Here is a 5,571-nt window from a genome sequence, read left to right as displayed (position 1 = left end):
TGAATCTCAGCAGTAATAGCTATAGAGCCAGGGAAATGTGAATGTGCCTTCTGCAGTCACGGGGAACATAAAAGCTGGGGTGGTGGTGGGATGGGCGGACCTGGGCAGACTGATGGAGGTTAGGGGTGGGTTCACAGCTCAGCTGCTGCTGAGGTCTGCTTCACCGTGTCAATTTTTTTTTTTTTAAATAAGAGCACAAATCCACTTTTATTTATTTACTCTCCATTAGTTTAAATCTGGGATGGGTACGACGTCACATGGATTCTGTGTCCAAAGGTCTTTACAGGAAGGTTGCTTCGGAATTTGACACAAACCATGCCACTGTTTCCATGGGCCTAAGTTACTTTTCCCCCAGATCACTCTAGTTTCGTTTGGTTTGCCTCAGGAGTGACTGTATTGTTTTTTGCTGTATATACATAAGCACATCTCTTGCTTAAGTAGAACTCTGTTTCATTTCGGGCATAAACGCCTTCAATTTTAAGAAGAGCCGCGTGCTCTCTTTGATTCCGAAGACCTCACTTGTACCCAGCAAAAATGGCCTTGCACCACAGCCTTCCAGATAAACTTGCTTTTTAATATTTATTTATTTATTAATTCATTTATTTATTTAAAGGAAATCTTGTTCCCAGAAAGCCTTCACAGGCGCCAAGATGGCGGAAAGAGCCACCATGTCCATTTTTCATTTAAGTTTCCAATACAGATATTATTGAGAGGGGAACAAGTATTTCCCCCAGTCGGGGTCTATATGGTTCACCTTTTCTGCTTGTGGAGGAGTGGATTTGTTTCACTGGTTGGAGATCAGTGGGGGGATACATTGGGGTGGAGGTGGGGGTGGGGGTGGGGCATTCTTTTCACACCATTGGCTCTTCTCCAATGACTCTGAAGCCAACCTTCTGAATTTCTGAGCCAATGCAGGCTTTTCTGATGTCTCAGTCTTCCAATCTTCCAGCCTTCTGAGGTCTTTGCCTCTGATTGGCTAAAGCAGATCCCACCCCCTTGGCTGAGCATCTGGTTTGGAAAGTTGGTCTTCTGCTGTTCTTGCTCTCCGGTCACCTCTTCCTTCTCATGTTTTGTTAATTTTACTGCATCCATGAGGTTCCAAGGGCCAGTATACCATTTGTAATCAGAAAATGGTTATGTTCTGTCCAACACAATATCTGTATAAAAATAAAGTGTATTTGGTTTTTTGTTTGTTTGTTTTGCTTTGCTTTGCTTTTCACTCCATATTTCTTTTGAGGGTCATTTCATTTCATACCCTTTAGAGATTACATTACTTCTAGAAAAATAGGTACAGCTTTGGAAACTACAAATATAAAAAAATTTTAAGGAGTTTAGCTTGGTTTGAGACAGGATCTCACTCTATACCAGAGGCTATCTTGAAACTCACTATTTACCCCAGGCTGGGCTCTGACACCCCAGTTTCTTTGTGCTGGCATTATAAGCAGGAGACCCTAGGCCTAAACATCCTGCAGTGTTGATCAATGTGAATTTCCATTGGTAAAAGGGAAAGTAAGGGTGACAGTAATGATAGAAACTACTTGTGCAGAGAAAGTGAATTACTCCTTTAAGACCTGTAGATATGTTTAAATCATTGTGAAACCTTAATGCATGTTTTCACACAATGCCCCAGGGATTATGGAATTAAGGGCACTAGCTATCAAACAAAACCAAGTTCTGATCCATGCATACTTACCTGTGAAATATCGTCTAACCTTCTGTCTTTGAAGATGCTTAAATACTCTGAAATGGTGGGTAAAAGTCAGAGACCTGGCCCTCTAACACCCAATCCATGGGGTAGCTGTTCACCCCATGTTTTCAAACTCATGGTTGAGCAAATTTAATGGTCACCACTTACCCTAGATTTTACCATTGCTCAGAAGTTTTTGTTAAGACCTAGAAAATATTTGTTAATATACTTGGAATCATAAAAGTGCTTCATGGTTATAGCTGCAGCTCAGTAGTAGGGTACTTGCCTGGTGTGCATAGGGCCCAAAATTAATCCCAGGATCACAAAAGAACTACCTGATTGGGGGAGCAGGATTTGTTTTCAAACATAGATTATTACTTTTTTGGAAGTCACATTTTTTTCACTTCAAATTCTAACTAACCAGCACTCCTAGGAGCTGAAGGGAGAGCACGCAATCGGGTTGGTAACACCACACTGAGGACGGTTTTACAGGCAATACATGCTCCCCACCAACTGCTTGTTCATGAACATAACTGTATTCTGTAACATTTTAGAGAAGGAATAATTCTCAAATGAGTGATTGATTGTTTTCAGTGGAGATTTCCTCCTGACCTTGAATCAGTTGTGACTTTGGACTGATATGAAAGCTGAAGCCAATCTGTAGCAACACACTTTCCGCTTAGCCGGCCAAGATACTCAGCAGAGATGCTGACCGCCTGTCAATGGCTCTAAGGCCACAGCTTAGCACTTAGGTCACAGGTTTCATAAACTCCATTTACTCACCTCAGATCAACAGTGAAACATCTAAAAGTCTATAGAAACTTAAAGGAAAGCACAAATGAAGAAAATGTGGACACGTTAGACTTCAAAGAGATGTAAAATTTCCACCGAACCCTATCATCAAGATAGCAAAAGAACAACCCACAGCTGGGGAAAGTATACTTACAGCACACACAATTGATGAGAAAGTTGAAGCCAAAATATTTAAAGAACTCCTACAACTCAATATTAAAAAGACAAAGAACCAATATAAAAATTAGCAAGTTATTTGAATAAATTTTTCTCTGTAGAAGCTATATAAATAGCCAATAAGCACATACAAAGATCCTCACCATTAGTACACATATGAACCACATAGTGATACCACTTAACTTCTACTATGATATTCTCAATTTTTTTTAAACCCAAAAATAAGGAAATAGGGGTTGGCGAGATGGTTCAGCAGTTAAGAGCGCTGACTGCTCTTCCGAAGGTCCTGAGTTCAAATCCCAGCAACCACATGGTGGCCCACAACCAACTGTAATGAGATCTGATGCCCTCTTCTGGTGCGTCTGAAGTCAGCTACAGTGTACTTATGTATAATAATAAGTAAATCTTAATATAATAAAAAGAAAAGAAAAAAGAAAAAGAAAAAAGGAAATAAAAGAAACCTTTGGGGCTGGAGATATGATTCAGTGGTTAAGAGCACTGGCTGCTCTTCCTGAGGATCAAGGTTTGATTCCCAACACCCACATCAGGCAGATCACAAAAAATCTGACACTTCTGGTCTTGACAGACACCTGCACTGACTCGCACATATCCACATATATCTACCTGTAATTAAAAATAAAACCATCTTTAAAAAAAAGAAAATCTGAAAAAAAAAAAAGAAAAAGAAAATCTGTGTCTAGTTGTGTCTGGAACTATAATCCCAACCATTCAGGGTGTTGAAGCAGAAGGACTAGACTACACAACTGGACTCTGTATCAAAAGAGAAGGAGGAGGAAGAGGAGGAGAAGGAGAAGACAGTGAAAGTCACATGTCCAACAAAACTTTACATTTGAGTTTCCATAGCAGCGTTATTTAAAATAGTAAAATATGTGGGCAACTCAAATATCCACACAGGATGTCTATATAATGGACTATTACTGGTGTGTAAAAAGTAATACTGATAGCATGCTCTACAGCATGGATTAACCTCGAAACATTATACTGCATGAAAGAATACGTTTTTAAAAGGCCACACACTATGTCACTGAAAAGGTAAATCGACTGAAATAGAAAACTAATCAATACTTATGGAAGCTGAAGTAAGGAGTGCGGATGAGACCGTAGATACTGGGAGTCCTTTAGGGCTGGTAAAAAGTTAATGCACATTGTGGCTACAGGAAAACTTGCTACATCCAACACTCCCAAAGAGTGAAGGGTATGCACAGCATGTGAATGCGTGCCCTAATAAAGCTCGTAGCCTTTACAGCATTTCCCTGATTCGGCCAACAGTGATTGTTTAAGCAGGCAGTTGGAACACATTTGGTTGGTAGCTCTCCACAAGCACATTGGAAATCCAGCCCAGCTTCTGCTTGGGCTGTGGGACTCGCTTCTATCTTTGTTACTACAGCAGGTCTCTGTTTTGTCTTATGGAGTCAGACAAGGACAGGGCAGTGGGTTTCTTTCATTTCAAATCTTCTCTTGGCAACTTGTTGTGGTCTGCCCTCTGCCTGGAAGACATAAGCCTGAGCTGCTGTTAAGGGGGCGCTCCCAGCTTTCAAAGACTTAGATTCTCATTAGCTGCTTCCCTCTGCATCCCCTCCAGTCATCCCTCGACCTCCCTCATTGCTGACCTCTGCCTGTTCTCCATTACCCTCAGCCAGCCGGGCCTCCCCAGGGTGGCGTGCAGATCACAACTCCAGATGTGGACTGACTGGCAAGCACCTATTAGAAGATTATTTCCCTTGATCTGGACACCATATAGACGCAAATCTCATTAGCTAGTTCCTTCTCCAGCTTACACTTGCCTCATTCTCCACTGGAAATCAACAACAACACCTACTGGTGTGTTCATGTGTATGTGTCTGTGCATATTTGCCACATAAAGCAATCCAAGCTGTGTGCTTTTCAACGCGATTTCTGAACCTCACCATCCATTTCTGCTTTTATTTTATTTCATTTTGCACTAAATTTCAGTGGGCTGGTTTATAATCATGCATCTACTCTTTGCAGGATACTTTGAATTCTAAGCTTTACATAGATACAGCATGCCAGAGCACTCAACAAAAACCTGCCTTCTCATGTAGTGTTGACGCATTGCCTTTGTGACCTCTTTGGTTGAACCAACTATAAATCCACAGACCTGGACCCCTGGCCAGGCCTTGAGTCTCCCTCCATGTGCTGCCTGAGAGTATATGGAAAGCTTTGAGGAAGTGGCCATCTAAAACAGAGGCTTCCCTTTGCCTCCAGATCTGTGTCATCACGGTTTCCTAAATGTGATATCCCAAGCGTCAACTGCAGCCCCCAAACCCCCAGATGAGATGGTTCTGCACGCTTTCTTTCTCTCTTCTGTCTTTTAAGAAAATTTCCCATAAGTAGATTTACACTGCTTTTTTTAAAATTTTTTTTTTTAAGATGGGATTTTCACTATGCTGCCCAGACTGATCTCAAACTCTTAGATTTAATTATTCCAGCCTCAAGCTGAATAACTGGGACCACAGCCTCAGGCCACAGTGCTAGACTTGGTTTTTCTTTGGATTCTGTCTTATCTGTGTGATACTTTGGGCAAATACCTAGTGATTTATACTTATCTCTTAGATACACAATTTCCTGTAAGAATACTTTATCACATCTTCATTTCTATCACATTTTACTGTGTGGGGCCCATGTGGAGGTCTAAGGACAACTTGCAAGAGTAAGTCCCTCCCTCCTTCCACTATGTGAGTCCCAGGGATCAGACTCAGGACACCAGACTTGGCACCGGTAAATGCCTCTCTTTGCTGAGCCATCTAACCAACCCTCTTAAGCGTATGTTTATTTGGACTCTCTTAAGTGAGTCTTATGATAAAACCGTACCATAAGTTTTGTTCATCTTATGTATTCAGTGAGGAACTTCTTGCTTAGACCTACAGATCAGC

General features: G+C 41.3%; 1 pseudogene; it reads right to left on the bottom strand.

Moving 5' to 3' along the window:
* Nucleotides 1-230: 230 nt before the first annotated feature.
* On the bottom strand, nt 231-1,092 carry LOC110307691 (large ribosomal subunit protein eL33 pseudogene; annotated as a pseudogene).
* Between the last annotated feature and the right edge of the window lie 4,479 nt (nt 1,093-5,571).

The sequence above is a fragment of the Mus caroli genome, unplaced genomic scaffold (genome assembly GCF_978045245.1).
Source record: "Mus caroli unplaced genomic scaffold, Mus_caroli_1 scaffold_15, whole genome shotgun sequence".
NCBI lineage: Eukaryota > Metazoa > Chordata > Mammalia > Rodentia > Muridae > Mus > Mus caroli.
Note: the sequence above shows the minus strand (reverse complement) of the source record. Positions and strands in the feature narration are given on the sequence as shown.